At 37.5% G+C, this 19,875-nt stretch overlaps 1 protein-coding gene and 1 pseudogene across 7 annotated transcripts in view; both read right to left on the bottom strand.

Moving 5' to 3' along the window:
* Positions 1-352: 352 nt before the first annotated feature.
* Positions 353-4,834, bottom strand: LOC101275969 (vascular cell adhesion protein 1-like; annotated as a pseudogene).
* Positions 4,835-13,863: 9,029 nt separating this feature from the next.
* Positions 13,864-19,875, bottom strand: part of LOC125961595 (endoplasmic reticulum transmembrane helix translocase-like) — a 30,032-nt gene continuing 24,020 nt past the window's right edge. The window contains exons 3-4 of one of the 7 annotated variants that reach the window (XR_007472475.1): positions 18,224-19,496; positions 13,864-15,001 (exon numbers count right to left, since the gene is read on the bottom strand). The gene's annotated coding sequence lies outside the window, so the exon portion shown is untranslated. Of the gene's footprint in view, positions 19,497-19,875 lie in introns of all 7 variants that reach the window. The other 6 variants (XR_007472473.1, XR_007472474.1, XR_007472476.1 and 3 more) reach the window with 6 other exon arrangements.

Below are 19,875 nucleotides of genomic sequence, written 5' to 3'. Positions count from 1 at the left end.
GGTATATAGACAATCTACCCAATATTAACACACCAAAACCAAAACAAAACAAATAAAAAGTAGTCACTGAAATGTCTGTGAGCCAGAGCACATTTGCATGTGAAATCCCTTACTTCAGATACACAGACTTATTCTTGTCACTAGAAATAATAACAATAAATGTATCTTTCTTTTGACCCCTGCTCCATTATAAATCAAGGTTGAAAATGTGTTCATTTTGGGGCTTCCCTGGCTGCGCAGTGGTTGGGAGTCCGCCTGCCGATGCAGGGGGCACGGGTTCGTGCCCCGGTCCGGGAAGATCCCACATGCTGGGGAGCCTGTGCTCCACAACGGGAGAGGCCACAACAATGAATGTGTTTATCTTGGATTTTCTCCTTTTTTATGCTTCTTGAGAGTATAAAATACTATCCCATACAAAATTATTGTGTAATTTTGTACAGAGATTCCTTGTAGCAAATTCTCCATAGGTGAAAATATAGAGAACTCAAAATAACTCTCAACAGATTTCAGATATTAATTATATGTTTTAGTGGGAAAAAAGTACCCATTAAATTTGCCCTTCTGCCACGGAACATAAGAATTGGCTAAATGAGATGCTAATTACATGAATGAGATAGAATCTCTGAGAATTAAATTCTATTTAATATTTAAGTATTAACTCTCCTTTCATATTAACAACTATTCAGTTTGATTCACATATTTTGGCTCTTATCAAGGTAAGTAAAATTACTTCTTGACTTCATGAAATTCACATTCAATTTTATAAAGTTTTCAGATAATAATACTTATGCAAAACCCATATTATCTTAGGTTCTTAATGCTCACAATAAGTAATTTAAATGATATTTTCTTTAATGTAGAAAATAGTTTCATTTCTGAAATGGGACTCTGTGTTTAAAATACTGTAAATTAGATCATGTTTGCCCATTGAATTCTACTGTATATCTAGAATTATTCTTTGGGAAAATGTAAGCCACAATCTAGTTTAGATGTGACATGGCTCTTAAGGGCAGAGCATGAAGATTTTGATGGTTATAATGTAGCACTAGCTCTAGTGACCCATTCATCTTATGGGAAGTTTGTGTACCTCTTTACTCCATATGATCTGGCTTACTCATATTCGGATAGTACCAAAGTTTGAGTACAAGGTAACAGCTAACTTTTTTTGAGCTCCTACTGTGTATCAGACATAATTCCAATCACTTTCAGGGATGATCTAACTCTGTGCAGTAGAATTGATTAGCCCCCTTTACAGGTGAGGAAAATGAAAGTCAGAGAGCTCTCATGGCTAAGAAGGGCTTGAGAACACAGTTTGATTTCAGAGATGAGTTTAGGACCACTATGCTATGCTGCCTTCCCATTTTCAAGACTAGAACTTCTCAATCATGAATCGGTAACAAATATGTTCAGATATGGGCCCTCTCAGCCCTTGGGATTGATGGACAGGACCTGGAGCCCAGAACCCTGGTCTGTTCCCATGTCTGTGAGCAGCTTCATTTACTTACACCGGTGCACTACACAAAGATGATTTTCTACATGTGCTATAGTGTGAAAAAGTTTGACAAGCATGCTGCCCTAGAGCAAGGAAAACATTTAGAGATAAATATATTAACTGTGTTCCTAATTTGTAACTGACATTAAATTTTCAGAGTCAGCAATCTTCTGACAAGGGATAATTTATATACCTTATATAATTCTACTTTATGTTGCTTTGCTAATAATTTCCTCCACTGATATTTTGTTATGCTTCATATTAATTCTTAACTGGCAACATTTATCCTGACTAGAGTTACCATGAATTCTTTTTTTTTCAATTCCAGAAATTATCACTTTACTATACAAAAAAACCTAAACATTTACAAAAGAAAATCAAAAGAAGTTGCATTTTTAGACCTCATTGGGAAAGTTACACAAGAGTCTGATGAAAAAACAATATCATAAAACATCTCCGTACCATGTCAGTACCATCCAGAGAAATCCAATCAACCATTATACCATAAATTGAAGTGTTCAGTACCTGAAAGTCAACCCAGTGCCCTCTTAGTTTATCATTTGCCTATAACAATATAAAACTCTAGCATCTTTACAAAACATGGAATTGTTGTCTATGAACTTTATAGGAATAAAATTTTGTTAAAGGAAATAATATAGTACAAAGATGACATGGTTCAGCTGCCAATAAATATTAACAGGAATTAAGTTATAACAGTCAGTCCAAGCAACATTTTAATAATTTTAGAAATGTGACTATAGTGTGCTGATATTCCAAGCAATCTTGCTCTGACATAGTTTTATTTTACATATATACAAGTCATGTTATTGCGTATACACATCAAGAAACTACTCCAGTTATCACATCTCAAAGGTAGTGCCTATTTTTTAGGCCAAAATTTTCCTTTGGCTTCTGGTCACAACAAGGGGCATAGGCAGCCATTTCTTTCCAAGAGTTTACTACATTCAAGGAAGTCTGGACTCCTAGCTTGTTTTCCTCATGGAATGATGAGAAGTACTGAAGATTTGAACATCGTGTCTCTGAGCATTTCAAACATTAGCTACACTTTTGATTTCCTTGCTTCTACAAGACTGTATGACCCTTTCATGTTAGCTTTTCTAGCAAAGTAAATAATCATTCCAATGGCAGGTATTATTAAGGAGGATGCACAATAGAGCATGAGAAGTTCAGGAGAAAAATAGTCCTTGTTACTTTCTCTTCCTTTAACATCAAGTGTTATGCTTGTTAATTGAAAGCCAACTTCATTTTTAGATTCACATTCATATACTCCAGCATCCTCTAACTGGGCCCTGTGGATGGTATATTCACCATCTGTAGACTTAGGCACTATGTAGCCTGACTCTGCTTTTTTCTTCAGGATTATCAAAGTTTGGGGAACATTTCCACATGTACAGGAGATAATGACAGTGTCTCCTTCCTTGACATTCTCAGAAGGAAAAGCTGTTAAGTTGTATATCTTTTGGAGCAACTTGGATAATTAATTTGACTTCTTTTCTGCTTATTCCAACCTGTTTAATGCCTTCACAGACATAAATACCAGAATCTCCCATTTTTGTAGACGTTAAGGTGAGAGTGATATTCTAAGAAAGAGGCTATAGATCCCCATTACTTAGCAGCCTGCTCCACAGAATTTTCAAAGCTGGAAGGCCATCGCTAGAGCATGTCATATTCACAGACCTACCTTCCTCCAGGATGGAGGAGGGGCTGACCAAGAGGGTTGTATCACCAGGAGCAACATTAACATATAGTACCTGTGTACTCTGCCTTTGTTTAGGTTCAAATTCCATTTCATCAATAGGTAACTTAGTCAGACAAACAAGAACTTTTCCAGTATCTTCAGTGGTGGGGATGAAGATCATTTCCAATCTCTTTGTCTCTAGGGATTTCTTACTTACATCTTCCAAAAAGATTTTATTTTTCATAATACTCTCCCCTTTAAGTAATTCAATCTCCAGCCGGTCAAAAGGATACACAACAGGAACCTTGCAGCTTACAGTGACCAGGTTTCCACTCACTAACAGACCACTCATCTCAATTTCTGGATCTCTAGGGAAGGAGTAGAGCTCCACCTGGATTACCTTTTCCAGTTTCTTATGTCCACATGTCACGGTGCACAGGTAAAAATGTTCGTTCTCAAATCTCACAGGGCTCAGGATCAATGTGTACTTGGACCCCTTGCTCCTCACCTTCCCATTCAGAGGGCTGTCTATCTGGGTTCTCCAAGAGAAAGATGGGGACTCGCAACACATGACATCACAGGTCAACACAACTGTGTCGCCAATCTGAGCAGCAATCTGGGATCAAGGAGAGATCTCTACAGTAAACATTTTCTCTTGAACAATTAATTTCACCTCTTTTCTGTCTTTCCCAACCAGGTTAACTCCTTCACACACATAAATTCCAGAATCTTCCATCCTCATAGCAATTAAAGTGAGAGTTGCATTCTCAGAAAGGAGCTGTAGATTCCCATTGTCTAATTTCTTGCTCCAGAAAAATCTGTGGAGCTGGTAGACCTTCACTGGTACATGTCATTGTCATGGAGTCAGCTTCTTGCAGGCTTGTGGAGGGATTCACAGATGTAACTGTGTCCTTGGGTGAGACGTAGACTTGCAGTTTTTTTGTAGTCCCCCGTACTTGGGGTTGAGAATCAATTTCATTAATGTGTACTGTAGCTTGACAAACAAGAGCTTTCCCAATATCCTCATAAACAGGAGTGAAGGTTACTTCCAAACTCTTTGTTTCCTGGGACTTCATTTCTGAAGGCTCCAGAAAGTTCTGTGTCTTCACTGTACGGTTGCCCTTCAGTAATTCTATCTCCAGCTTTTCAAATGGGTAAACAGCAGGGACCAAACACGTGACTGTGACTGGCTTCCCAACTTCCAGGGAGCCACACAAATGAATCTCTGGGTCCTTAGGGAAAGAGTAGATCTCCACTAGGATTCCTTCTTCCAGTTTCTGGGACTCACAAATCACTGTGCACAAGTAATAGTGTTCATTCCCCAGACTAACAGGATCCATGGTCAGCGTGGATTCTGTCCCCTCATTTCTCACCTTCCCTTTCAGTGGACTGTCTGTCTGAGTTTTCCAGGAGAATGATGGGGACTCGCAGTCTGTTGTGCTGCAAGTCAGTGAGATGGAGTCACCAATCTGAGCAATAATTTTGGATTCAGGGAAGATGTTGATTTTAAAAGCTTGAGCTGCTAGTATTGGAGGGTCTCCTGCAGAGGTGGAGGGTGGCTGTGGCTTACCACAGGGACAAGGACACTGGCAGCAGAAGCTCTGGGAACTACTCCTTGGTGTGAGCCCTCCCAGAGTCCGCCATTAGCCCACCAAAGAGCTGGGGAGGCTTCAGTGCTGGGTTTCATCAAGCCAAACAACCACCATGATTTCTTGAAATCATTAAAATGGAATTTTAATTATTCTTGATAAATTATTTTTTACAGTTCATATGGACTGCCTACTTCTCAATCAGAATTGGCAAATATTTTGGCTTGAATGCTGGAGTACCACAAAGTACATGAGGGTGAATAAAGTATTGATAAATAAGGGAATGCTTTCTTCCTTTCTTTTTTTTTTAAGATGGGGGGCAGGCTCCCCAAATCCAAGGAGAAGAGTTGCTCAGGGACTTCGAGGTCCAGGCTTTCTTTCTTGCCACTGAGGATTTCTACTGTGGTCCCCCCACGCTTCTGCAGTCCCAGGCTCGGCTCCATGCCACTTCCCACACCTCAGCCACTGTTCACCTTGACCCACCACTGACCGCCACCTTGACCGGCCCAGATGCCGGGAATGCTTTCTAAAGAAGTGATGCTTGAAAGTTAAAAAAAATATATGGAGAGTCTGTTTCTGTTTTGTAAATAAGTTCATTTGTATCATTTCTTTTTAGATTCTGCATATAAGTGGCATCATACGATATTTCTCTTTCTCTGATTTACTTCACTCTGTATGACAGACTCTAGGTCCATCCACCTTACTACAAATAACTCAGTTTCATTTCTTTTTAAGGCTGAGTAATATTCCATTGTATTTATGTACCACATTTTCTTTATCCATTCCTCTGTCAATGGACATTTAGGTTGCTTCCATGTCTTGGCTGTTGTAAACAGTGGTGCAATGAACACTGGGATGCATGTATCCTTTCAGACCATGTTTTTCTCTGGATATATGTCCAGACTTAGAGAATGACTTATGGTTACCAGAGGGGAAGGATTGGGGGAAGGGATAGTTAGGGAAAGTGGGATTGACATGTACACATTGCTATATTTAAAATGGATAACCAACAAGCGTCTACTGTATAACACAGGGAACTCTGCTCAATATTATGTAACAACCTAAATAGGAAAAGAATTTGAAAAAGAACTGATACATGTATGTGTATAACGGAATCACTTTGCTGTACACCTGAAACTATCACAACATTGTTAACGAACTATACTCCAATATAAAATAAAAAGTTAAAAAATAATGGAGAGAATAGGAGTGCTGTCTTAAAGAGGAAAGCTTGAGCTGTTTAGAAGGCCTTGCACAGCACTGAAGTGAATTTTGAGACTTCACATCACTTCAATGTCAGGATAAAATTAAGACAGAATAGCTTAGAATCCCTGGGACCCTTAGAAACAGCACAGGGAAACCCAACTGGCAATCCCAACTGTCTTAAGTCAACGTGTAGTGATGCATAAACACTTGCACTCAAGTGTTTTCACTGTGTTTAAAATTATTTGTTCAGAACGCATTAACCATGGAAGCTCATCTGGAAGTGTGGTTTGTGGTTTTCCAGATTTTACCTCCATAAAAGTTTTCAGGTAAAGATAAATGTTGCAGGTGAGTCAAAAAGGAAAAAAAATAATTTCCTATTGGTTGCAATAGCCAGAGAATGATTGCCCAATTACACATGTTTCTTCTGGCTTAGAACTTTGGTGGGGGCCATCCTTGGAATTTGGACAGTTTGCCATCTGGTTTAAGTATGTGATTACACGTGAGATACCAGGGAGGGGGAAGGAAAGGTGACTCCAAAGTTGTAAGCCTCACTGATTCAGTAATAATGGGCCATTGTCAAGGAAAGTATTACCAAGAAGAGGAGCTGGTTGGGTGTGTTTGGGGTGGAGAGGATGATGAATTCTTTGGAGAACATGTAGATCTGAAGGAATGAGGAGGAAATCCAAGTGGAGGTTTCATGAAAGCAATTGAAAATGCTTGCCTGGAGTTGTGTGGAGAGATTAGGACTGACGGTTTGTGTTGGAAGTCATCCATTCATAGCCTTAGGAGTGAAAGAGATCTTCTCTCCAAGGAAAAAAGGAAAAAGATAAACTAAAGGGCACATTGCATGGATAACCACCTTCACAGGGGGAGAAAGGTGGAAACAAAGGAGACAGGCCACACTGGCCTCCGTGGTGTCCTTGAACCCACAAAGCATAGCCCCCTGAGAGCTTGCACCTTCCATCCTCAGCCTGGAATACTCTTCCCACAGAGGCAGAGGTGCTTCCTCTGTGCGCCATAATACTCTAAATGTTTCTGATGCTACATTCACCACAGATTATGACTTCTGTTTGTGTTGTCTCACCTGATACATAATAAATATTCAGAGAATGAATGAATGAATGGGAGAAGTGGAATGAGAAGAGATTGCGTTCAGGGCCATATTTCAGAAATGAAGATCTTGGAGTTCTCATAAGTTGGTCAGACAATATGTTATTTCAAGGAAAATATAATCCAGTGCTTATTGTGTGCCAGGCATTCCTGGAACAAAAGCCAGATGTTTTGGGACTTCCCTGGTGGCGCAGTGGTTAAGAATCCACCTGCCACTGCAGGGGATACAGGTTTGATCCCTGGTCCAGGAAGATCCCAAAAGCTGCAGAGCAACTAACCCCGTATGCCACAACTACTGAGCCCGTGTGCTGCAACTACTGAAGCCCATATGCCTAGAGCCCATGCTCCACAAGAAAAGCCACTTCAATGAGACGCCCACACACCGCAACGAAGAGTAGCCCCCGCTTGCTGCAACTAGAGAAAGCCCGCGAGCAGGAATGAAGACCCAATGCAGCCATAAATAAATAAATAAAAGCCAGATATTTTAAAGTAGCGTCAAGACAACTCTCTCCATTTCTTGGCTCTGGTTTTTCTAAGTACCGGCCTCATCTTCAGGCAGGTTCTTTTGAATTGGCAGCAAAGTCAACACTCACTCCTTCAAAATGATTCTGTCTCTGCTGGAGTCATTTGCCTACCTTTGTGAAACTAGGGGAGGTTGGGCCCCTGATGGATTACCCAGGCCAGAGGGGGGACAGTTTTGAGAGCAGAGTATGATATGAGGGCAAAATCAAAAAGTAACAAGTCCATTCTTGAAATCAAAAAAGAGGCCATCTAGTGGCACTGTGATCTGAAACAACAGTAGGGAACAGAAGGGGAAAGAATAAATTCACTCTCCCCCTCCTCCATCTTATTGTCAAAATTACACTGTACTGTCAGAAACAAGGATGGATGCTGTTCCCTGAGATTGCCTCTGTTGTGTGTTTAAAGTTCTGTAGATGAAGGAGAGTTGAAAAAGCATCACCTGAGAATAAAGCCACTTGTTAGTGTTAGAACACTGAGCTTTGATGTTTTTATTTATATAAATCTTGCCTTTGGTATGATATGAAAATATAAATCTAATATAAAAGTTTTATATAAACTTTAAAAAGTTCTCTAAAGTCCCATATATATAATGTTGTATGTATATCATGTGCTTTGTAAATAGACCCAGGTTCAAAGTCTGCTATACCATTTACTATTTGTGTGAAGCCTAGACATATGAATTAAGCTTTTGTGTCTCATTCTCTCTGGTACTTACCTTAAGGGTTAACTAAGAGAGTGCATGAAAAGCATTTAGCACATTGTCCAGTGCACTAGTCAATACTGGTAGGTATTATTGGCATTATTGCTGTGGCTTAAGAATTTTTTATTATGGTAAATAAAATATGCATAAAACATACCATTTTAACCATATGCAGCTAAGTGGCATAAAGTACATTCACATCATTGTACCACCATTACAAATATCCATCTCCAGAATTTTTTCTTCTTCCCAAACTGGAACTCTGTATCTATTAAATAATAACTCCCCATCTCTCCTCTCCTCCCAGACTCTGATAACTACCAAACTTTCTGTCTCTCTGAGTTTGTCTATTCTAGGTTCTTCATGTAAGTGGAATCAGATAAGATTTCTCCTATTGTGTCTGGCTTAATTAAGATTTTTTTTTTAATAACAAAAGCTAAATCCAGACTTTTTAGTCATTGATTCCTAGGGTTCCTGTACTACATAGGCCCCAATAGATGAGCCTAAATTCCACCATCTTGGTGATAGTATCTACTAATTATAGGCACAATCTTAGTAGGTGAGAAATAGTCTCTACAGTGCAGGCTTTAGATACCCAATCTATTTCCACAGCATCACAGAAGCAGAGTTTTTTAGTGTCTATAGAATCTGAAAATATTTCTGAAAGGTAGCTGAAATGCTTGGGTGCTTTAACTGTGGATAAGGATAAAAGTTTTCACAGTTTTTTAGTAATCAGCCTCAGGACCCCTGTCCCAAAGTGACTGTAAATTGTGCAATCAGTAAGCAAAATAGATGACAACGAGGCATAAAACTTTATTATTAAACAATGATATAAGCCTAAATAAGACTGTTCAGAAAAAACTCTATATAAAAATTTTCTCTCACAATCTGTTTCTTTTTATCATATTATGAGCTTAATGAGTTATTTCCCTGCCTGGCAAATCTGCATTCCTTCAGTTTTGCATTTCCTGGACAAAAAGCAAGAACTGTTCAGCCTGTAACCATCAAGTACCAAGCAAGTTGCTTCTGTAGCAACAAATCACCCACATGAAGTCTCTTAGGGTTTTTATCTCTTTACTTCAATGACTTTTCAATGCAAATTTGGCTATTATCAGTCAAGTGGAAGATCCTAAAACTGCTGCTTAAAAATCTGGGAGCAGACTTTCTCCATAGCTCAGCTCCTTTGAGCCTGGTCTCTCTAATGTCCCTGACCCATATTACGATAATCATCACTACAAACAACACATGCCACCACTGACTGTAATTTCTATTTTCTTTGTATAATCTTGGGCAAGCAATTTATAATCTCTGAACTTTAGGGTTTCATCTATAAAATAGGCAGATAAAGACAGTTTGTGAAAATGCCTAGCATGGCATGTGGCATGTGATAATGTACACAGGCAAATATTTAGGAAAGAAGCATGTGTGTATATTGTACTTTCCAGCCCTCTTTCTCCTTGAGACTATTTCTCATTTCTCTCCTAACAACCGTCTCACAGCTTCTTGCTCTAGTATTTAGGAACTGAAATTATCACCTCATTTGCCCTTCTACTAGCAAGACCTGTCCTAGCATAAGCTAAGACTGCCTTAATCATTGCCCTTCCCACTTAATTATGTTTATCTCTTCCACATCCTGGGCCCTCAGCACTCTGCCTGCTGCTTTGCAGAAAGCAAGTTTGATAGCCTGCTATTTCTAGTTTTTAATCTAAATGAAATGGCATTGATTCAGACATTTGAAAGTACACTGTGATAATTAGAAAATCAAAATTTTGTAAGAACAAAAGCTTAAAAAGTGTTTATATTTTATGTTAACCCTGGGCTTTTTGTCAGAAAAGGTGATGCTATGTTCATTGTATACTTCTATTTCTTTGAACAATTATGCTGGTATTTATTGAGTGCTTACTACAGCCCAGGCACTGTGTTAAACACCTCACATACATTATTATTTCATTTAATCCATCCAGCAATCCTAGTAGGTAGGTGTCACTCATACCCATGTTATAGATAAGGAAACAAAGGCTTAGAAAGGTTAAGTATCTTGCCTAATTTCACACAGAGCTGGATCAAAACCAGGCTGACCCAAGAACCCATGGTCTGGCCACCACACCAGGGTTTTCAGTGGTGTGTTCAAATGCAGGTCCTCAGTCCAGAAAAGACAGTACTGAGTTATTTTAAACTAGGAAGCCTCTGGAGGGCCTTAAATGATGGTCCTTTTTACCGCATATTTTTTTTTCCCACTTACCTTCTTTATTTTTCTCTTATTGAGGTCCTTAGGTTTAATTTTTAGTACTAAAATCTATCTGTTCTCTGTTCCTTGCAGTAAGAAACATAAGGCTTCGAGAGCGTCATACAACTTTACAAGTTTGAAATTCCTGTGGCAACATAACACACTGAATCCATTCAAGAGTACATGGTGACCTCAGTGATTCTTGTGGTTGGAATTTTTCTTTTGTAATCAAAATAGTAAGAACACTTGATTAATTTTCTGTGAAAGTGTGCCTGAAATTAAGAATGTTCCCCACATAATATTTTATTTCTTCAAGTAAGAAATATACAGTCCCATGTGCAGAATTTATGAAAAAATGAAAATATGAAAAAAAATCGGAACTCCGATTTTATGTGGGTTATAACAGTTGTCTCCAGGGTGGGTCTTCCAAGTCCCTTGGGAAAGTTCTATTTCTTCTATTAGAATTTTGATTTCTAATTTTTTTCTGCTCAGTATTTTTTAATTTCTATTTTATATATACTTTATAATGTATATACTTTATACAAAATAATTATATACAATTTATTTGAAATTATGTACTATTATGTACATAACATGCAATATATATTCACATGTATTTTTATTCTATATATTCATGTATTTTTGTTCATATATATAAAGTATATGCTGAAAACATTTTATTGATGAAATGAGTCATCAAAATTTTAAGCTTCCAGCAATTCTAAAATATAACAAGAATTTATTTTTTTGTAATCTAAACAATCAGAAATTTTTTTAAAGATACAGTATTTTCATGAGAAGGAGCTAAATCGTAAATAAATACCCCGTGATAAAGTTAAAAGGCCATTTGTAGGATATACCATGTTCATCTAAAGTATAATGATGATTAAAAGCTATAACAATGTTCTTGGGGGTTGCAAAATTCTTAATTATCCTCTAGCTTAAATTGTCTTGTTCTAGTCTAAAAGTAAAATTATATAGAGCCAGTCATTGGTAAGTGATTTTTTTCAAGTTAATTTCTGATACTTGCAGTGGCTCCATTGTCCCTGATGTAACATACAAGATTTTCTAGTATCCTGATGGTGTCCAATCCTATCTCATTGCTCAACATGACTCTCCTCAAGTCTATGCTAAATTCACTTCTCTTTAACAATTCTCTTGCCTTTGGGCACTTGCAGAATCCATTCCCTCTCTGAGAGAGAAACATCCTTCCCTTCTCTTTGCCCGGCTACCCTCTTCCCATCCTTTCAGCCTCAATTAAACTATGTTTCTTTTAAATTCATATTAGTTGCCCCCTCTATGTATTCCAGGGCATCCTATACTCTCCTCTCCTTTAACATTTAACACATTGTATGTCTAGATGTCTGTCTTCCAACCTAAATTTGTAATACTCACCTCACATTTCTGGCAGATTGGACTATTTGGATCCAAGTCTAGGTGGAGAAATAATGGCACATGACTGAAGCCTTCCAACTTGAGTGATACGGAAGTTTCTCTGGCCCTTAAGTGGCACTGCATACCCTCTCTGGTCAGTTGGTTTATACCTTGTGGACTGTTTATTATATGCTTTGATATCTTTACTTAACTCATTCCCTCACTCTTTTTTCTTTTCTCCTTGTCCTCTCTTCTTTTGTTTATTAGACTGACAGGTTAGCCCTGCTAATATTTCTGATTTTCCTCCATATAACTACTGTCTATAGGAAATTAACCCTGCTCATCTAGGCAGTGTTAAAACTTAGGCACTGATCCAGAATGGCCAGTCGAGAAATGCTGCTGAGCAGAGGCAAGAGAATGCACTAGCAGCATGGGGAAGGACAAAGCTGACTTTAGATAATACCAGATTTAGTAGATATTTGACCCTTGATCAACAATCAGTCTTTTAATGCAAATTTTCCCTACTTTGGGGAAAAAGAGGTAGGTTTTTCTTTCTCAGCTCCTAAATCTTTTTTTTTTTTTTTTTAATCACAAAATGCATTTTCTCTATCTTTACATCCACTTGACTCTAGGGCAAGGATAGTTTCTAATTATGCTGTCAGCAAAATTATATTTGATTATGAAGGCAAAAACATTGCTAAATTATTTGAAATTCTATTTCATTTACATTCTAATTCAAATTTGACCTTCCTTGATTTTGTTTGATTGCAATAGTGTATTATAGTCATTTATCAGCCATTTTTCTGGATCATAAACTCAGATTTATATTGTTTGTATTAGTTGATTTGGAAAGTGCTTTCAGTTTTCATTGTATTATTTCTTTGTGGATCTGAATTGTAGATTTGCTCTTCCCACCTCTCATAGTGCTATCATAAGCAAAATAAAGTCTTAAAACCGGCACCATTCTCAAGATTTATTTTTACAATAATTTTGCCTGTAGTGATACTGTTGGCTTTAAAGTCTTCTCAAGATTGTGCCTTACAGCCCTTCTCATGAAGGGATGATGTAGTCAATTTGATTGGAGTAATTTTTTTGGAAATTACTGGCAGGATGGGGAGGTGATACACTGTTTTCTATCAAAACTGCCTTTCTCAGGGAAGCCTTTGCTGCCTGCCTTGCCCATGGGTAACTTACAGACTCGAATACAGATCACTCAGGGAAATAAATTGCAGTATCAATGGAGGGAAAAAAATGCCTTAAATAGAAAATTAATTTGTCAATTTCTTAGTGTCCAAAGTTTTCTTTTAGATTTTGATAAACAGGCAAAATTATTTTAACTAGCTGTAAGTGAAAGTGTGAAACTCTTGTTTAAGGTTATTATTTGCCTTTCAATGGTTGAATACATGATGAAGTAAACATCCTAAGGTTCACATTATTAAAGTTATCACAGTAATTGTCAATAATTAATTCTACTTAAAAGTATAAATGATTAATTGGGAGACCATGTATATGTAGAATCACGTTCTGTTAATAATCATAGATTAAGAATAGGCTGAGTTGGACTTAAACATTATGACATCTGGCCTGAGGAATGAGTCCACATAAGTGACTTTTTAAAAGTTGAACTAGTTACTTAAAAAATTTTAAATATATACATTCTTAAAAATCTTTTTTTCATGTTGCAAGATGTAGAGAATACAGAAAATCAGGTAAACAAAAAGAACATAATTCCCCAAAGTCCAACTACCCAGAGACAACTACTGGTAATATTGTGTGTATGAAACAAGTTTTAAAAAGTGTACAAATAGTGTATATAGCATACCTATTTGTGCAAAATGATAGAAAAAGGCAACTTCTCAGTTCCTGGCTGTTGTTTTGTTTTTTTGTTTTTTTGATAGTACACTTCCTAGTTTTTAATACAGAAATTTTATAGAAAAAATAATATATACATATCTCAACACTTTTTAATAGAGAAAAATAACATATTTACATCACCCAAACTCAGTACAATTTTAAGAAAACAATGCTTGGGAAAGCCTCGAGTTATATTGCAGACACATTGGTAGGTTAAGAATCAAATGTACACGTTTTGGGACGCTCACAAGTGGCAACAAAAGTCATCTGCTTCTCTGAAATCAGTGCCTGAAGATGCCCTAGTCAGGCATACAAAGCAAAGGTTTGTTAGTAAGTCTATTATTGGTGATTAGTAGGTGATGTTTTAAGGAATTTTTATCCTAATATTATAGTATGTTACATATATAAACATTTTACTGTGGTTTATATATGATTTAGGAAATTGGGGGTCTGGGGGTTGACATGACACAAGATGCATTAGAATGATAAAAATAGGCACCTGCTTAACATTCTCTTGCAGATTTTCAGGACTGTATTATTAATGTTAATAACACATTACCATTAATGTGCAGGCATTAACATTAACTATACAGGTGTGTGAGATACCTGTATATGTAATTGTGCATATATAAACAATTTCTGGAAGCATATACCAGAAACTGGTATCACTGACCGTCTCTGGGAAGGGGACTATGTCACTGGGACAGGAATGTCAATTTTGAACCATATGTATATGTTAGCTATCAAAAATGAAATTATATAAGTACAATCAAATATAATGTGAAAAATATACTCATGCCTTTGAATATGACTAGTTTTATCTATTTTCAGTAAAAGCAAACATGATTTAAGACTATGATTCATAGTCTCTATCCGTATTAAATGTGCAATGATTTACTAGGGGCTACTGAGATATGAGGAGATGTTCATATCTATAGTAGACTTAGACTGGTGGTCTTGAAACTCTAGTCAGGTATCCAGTGGACCCTTTAAGGAGCTATTGGGCAAGAGCTGGTATCTCTCATTAAGGAGCACTCTAGGGAAAGAAAGAGAGAGAAAGTGAGGGAAAGAGAGAAAGAAAAAAAGAGGAAGAAGAAGAAAAAAATTGCCCTGAGCACTTCTCACTTTTCTGCTTCTTTTTGCTGGCTGTTATCTGATTCACAATCCATTGCTCCCAACTACAGTCGACCCTCAAAATCCCAGGTTCTGGCTCCCTGGATTCAACCAACTGCAGATTGAAAACATTCAGGAAAAAGAAAAATTCAAGAAAGTTCCAAAAAGCAAAACTTGAATTTACTGTGTGCCAGCAACTATTTACACAGCATTTACATTGTATTTAAATTATTTACACAGCATTTACATATTAGTATTAGGTCCTATAAGTAATCTAGAGATAATTTAAAGTACATGGGAAACTGTGCATAAGTTATATGCAAATGCTACGTACACTATTATACAAAAGGGACTTGAGCATCCTTGGATTTTGGTATTGGGGGTCTTGGAACCCATCCCCCATGGATACAGAGGGACAACTGTACAACTTTTGTTATCTCCACTGATCAGCTCCAAGTGGTTTTTTTTTCCCTTCCAGTTTTATTGAGATATAATTAACATACAGCACTGTTTAAAGTGTACAGCATAATAATTTGACTTATATACAATCATGATTACCACAATAAGTTTAGTGAACACCTATCATCTCATATAGACACAAAATAAAAAGAAAAAAACTTTTCTCCTAGAGATGAGAACTCAGGATTTATTTTCAACAACTTTCATGTATTACATACAGCAGTGTTAATTAATCATGTTGAACATTATATCCCCAGTATTTATTTATCTTATAACTGGAAGTTTGTACCTTTTGACCACCTCCATTCAGTTCTCCCTTCCCCCGCCTCTGGTAACCACAAATCTGATCTCTTATTCCATGAGTTTTTAAAAAATTATTATTATTATTATTATTATTGGCTGTACCACACGGCTTGTGGGATCTTAGTTCCCCGACTAGGGATTGAACCCTGGTTCTTGGCAGTGAAAGCACCAAGTCCTAACCACTGGATCACCAGGGTATTCCCAAGTTTGTTTATTTTTTGGTGTAGAATTGACCTACAATACTATGTTAGTTCCCAGCGTACAACATGACAATTCAATATTTCCATACATTACAAAATGATCACCATGGTAAGTCTAGTCACCATCTGTTATCATACAAAGATATTACATTATTATTGACTACATTCTCCATGTTGTACATTTCACCCTGTGACTCATTTATTTTGTAACTGGAAGTTTATACCTCTCAATCTTCCTCAACTATTTCTTTCCTCTTCCCACTCCTCTCCTCTCTGGCAACCACCTGTCTGTTCTCTGTATCTATGAGTCTGTTTCTGTTTTGTTATGTTTGTTCATTTGTTTTTTCTAGATTCCACAGTAAGTGAAATCATATGGTATTTGTCTTTCTCTGACTTATTTCACTTAGCATAATACCCCCTAGGTCCATCCATGTTGTTGCACATGACAAGATTTCGTTCTGTTTTCATGACTGGGTAATATTTCATTACCCAGTCATGAAAATATACACACACACACACCACATCCTCTTTATCCATTCACCTATGGATGGGCACTTAGGCTGCTTCCATATTTTGGCTATTGTAAATAATGCTGCAATGAACACAGGGGTGCATGTATCTTTTCGAACTAGTTTTGTTTTCTTTGGATAAATACCGAGGAGTGGAATTACTGGATCTGGTAGTTTTATTTTTAAATTTTCTTTTTTTTAATTTTTGGATGTGTTGGGTCTTAGTTGCAACACACGGGATCTTCGTTGAGGCATGCGGGATCTTTTGTTGTGGTGCGCAGGCTCTTCATTGCAGTGTGCAGGTTTTCTCTCTCCAGTTGTAGCACGTGGGCTCCAGGGTGTGTGGGCTCTGTAGTTTGCAAGCATGCAGGCTCTCTAGTGGAGGTGCGCGAGCTCAGTAGTCGTGGCACATGGGCTTAGTTGTCTTGTGGCATGTGGAATTAGTTCCCTGACCAGGGATCGAACCCACGTCCCCTGCACTGTATGGTGGATTCTTTACCACTGGACCACCAGGAAAGTCCCTATTTTTAACTTTTTGAGGAACCTCCACACTGGTTTCCATAGTGGCTGCACCAATTTACATTCCTACCAACAGTGCACAAGAGTTCCCTTTTGTCCATCCAGGTATTTCTTAATGATCTCCCAGATGCTACTTGAGCAAACAAATGAAATCCTGCCTGTAGGAGCAAAGATTAAACTTCTTTCCTGTTCAATGATTTTTGGAAGTGCCCTGTTTAATCCTAGTTCTGGATTTGTCTAGCTCCAGCTGAGTATAGGGACACTGTTAGCTTATGAGGGAAACTCTCAGAGTCCCTGCCCATCTGCAGATTTTTGGAGGCATGTGTTCTAATTGCTCTGACTTATGTCAGAAGTCCAAAGCTAGGTTTCTATTCTCACATGCATTAATCTCAAGATACAGGATCTTCCCACTTAGGAAAAGAATAATGAATGAAATGATTCCTGGCCACCTTTCAGCCTGCTCATCATTTTGCCAAACCCTTCATCCTCCAAATGTTTCCAAAAAAGGCTATTTGAACGCTTTTTTGCTTTTATAACACCCTCCTTAGCTTTGGTAATCAGGCATCCACTCTTTGCCTCATACCATATGTACTGGCTTATTATGGAAGTCTAGTCCTGGCTGAAATAAACTGCATGGTCTGTGGCCATTGAGGGTGGGTATGAACTAGTTTTCATATCAGCTACCTGATAAATCTGGTAGCCTGATAAATCATGGCATCTATCATAGTCATGCTATTAAGGTTTATCAAGGCTTCATGTCACTTCCCCTTGAGGACTCATGACAGTCAAAAGCTGATTACTTTAACATGATTTATTTCCAAACCACCAACAGCTCTTCAAACGACAGAAAGTTATCAGAAGTCTTTCAACAGCCAGCCTGACACTCTGTCCTATAAGCTTTAACTGGCTTTCCTAAGAACATTGTCTCTTAAGCAATTCTTCACTCTATAATTTTTAAGCCACTCAACATAGGCTGTACCAAAACAGCTTTCTCCAAATCCTCAGGTGACTTCAGCTGAACACCCTGTTATTATTACTGAGAATAGGTTCCCTTATTGTCATCCTGCCAAGGAAGTACCAGGTGCATGTGTTACACTTAGGCAATGACGCAGTCCTCTTATTACCCACACAAGCACCCTAATGCAGCCTAAGTTCCTATAAGATACCTCTATCAGTCTGCTTTATCTTCCTCATTACAGTTCTGTCTGCTTCCTGACATCTGCCTCACATCAGTTTGTATATCTCATGACTTTTCAAGTGAAAAATTTAAACTTTTAACGGTATGCAAAGTTCTGTGCTTGCAGACAACAATCCTTGCTCTTTAGGAACTTATATTTAGAAGGATACAGGAGACATATGCCTTAATTACTGTGACGCCAATCAGCTGATTGTGTGATGTATCAGGAGTCCAGGCAAACCACAATAGAAGTTCAGAGGAAGAGATCTCTGTCTGGGGCGGCAGAAGGCTTCATGGTGGAGACAGCATCTGAGCTAAGATGTGAAGGCTGGCTAGGGTTTTAAACCACAACTAAAATGGAAGAGTTGACATTCCAGGAAGAAGAAAATAGTCAAGTAAATAGAACATCTGAAATTATATGTTTAGAAAACAATCAGCAGCCCACTTCTGGCTGAAAAACAGAGTACATGAAAAATAGTAAATCTATACATTTTGGAGTCAACTTGTGGCATGCTTTGATTTTCCAAATTATAGAACTGAATTAATATGTATTAAAAATAAAATGGCAGGATTGGAACAATGTTTTAGAGATGAATTTGATACTGAAATGCAGAGTCAGAAGGATGGAAAAATAGTTAAAAGATTACTGAAACAGTAGTAAAGCTCTCTTAGAAACAGGATTGTAAAATAACTGAGTGCTGTAAGGAATTATAAAATAAGTTATGTGATGAATACTACGAAAAAATAGTATCAATGTATGACAACCAGTTAGCTACTTTAGACCTAATGGATGACTTAGAAAGAAAAGGAATGATAACACACTCCGTTTTTGTATGCTATGCAGCATCTATCATTTTTCTTTGCATATAGTAGGTGTTCTATAAATATGGATTCAGATGCTCTATTTTTAATATCTGATTGCAACATTCAGGATATTTCTAGGTAAGCTAGTCTCAATTTTGTTGTAGCTAATTTAAAATGCTGGATTTATACCTACTAGAAATTGAAGTGCACTATAATACTATTGCTGTATTATCATTGAAATTCTTTGATAATTTATTACAAGTTTCACAGGGTATACCATAAATTTTAATCCTTACATTTTATCTGCAAGAGTAATACATACTTGTAACAAATTCACAGAATATAAGAGCATATGAAATAAAGGAAGCAAATTCCAACGCCCCTGGAAACCTGGCAGGTAACAACACGAGTCAAGTCTGACACAGAGAGGGTACATACCTTTTAAAGGGGGCAGCGTTTATCCAGCTCAAGCCAATTGTTGCCAGGCAGGAATACGGGTCCTGGGTTTCCATATCTTATTTTAAGAGAGCTGGAAGTCCAGGTTTTCTCATGAATTCTTTTGATCTTTAAAACATTCTCTCTCTGTAAAAAATACATCTGCTAGTTGAATCAAGCTGGCAGGTCACCAGTTTGCAGTCTCTGATATGAAGTAAAAAAGTGAAAGTCTTTATGCTCTAGCCTCATTTCATAAAGATGTGCATTGTGGACAATCTGATGCACTATGATATGATGATTATGTCTATTAGTCTATAAATTGGTTTTTGAAATTAACAATAGATTGAGGACATTTTATATGCCAGCCTATGGAGATGCTCTTCTACTTCATCTCTTCCATCTTCCTTCTCTGGGCTCAGTTTTTCATTGTTGGAATTACATAATTAAATTACCTATTTGTACCACTTTAAGGGAAATTTATATTATTTCCCTTTTTAAAAGTTACCATTGGTAACAGATGGACAGCCTTACAGAGGTATCATTCTTCTCTTGTGCTAACATGGATTCTGTGATGTGGTGTTGC

The sequence above is a fragment of the Orcinus orca genome, chromosome 17, assembly GCF_937001465.1.
Source record: "Orcinus orca chromosome 17, mOrcOrc1.1, whole genome shotgun sequence".
Classification (NCBI taxonomy): domain Eukaryota; kingdom Metazoa; phylum Chordata; class Mammalia; order Artiodactyla; family Delphinidae; genus Orcinus; species Orcinus orca.
Note: the sequence above shows the minus strand (reverse complement) of the source record. Positions and strands in the feature narration are given on the sequence as shown.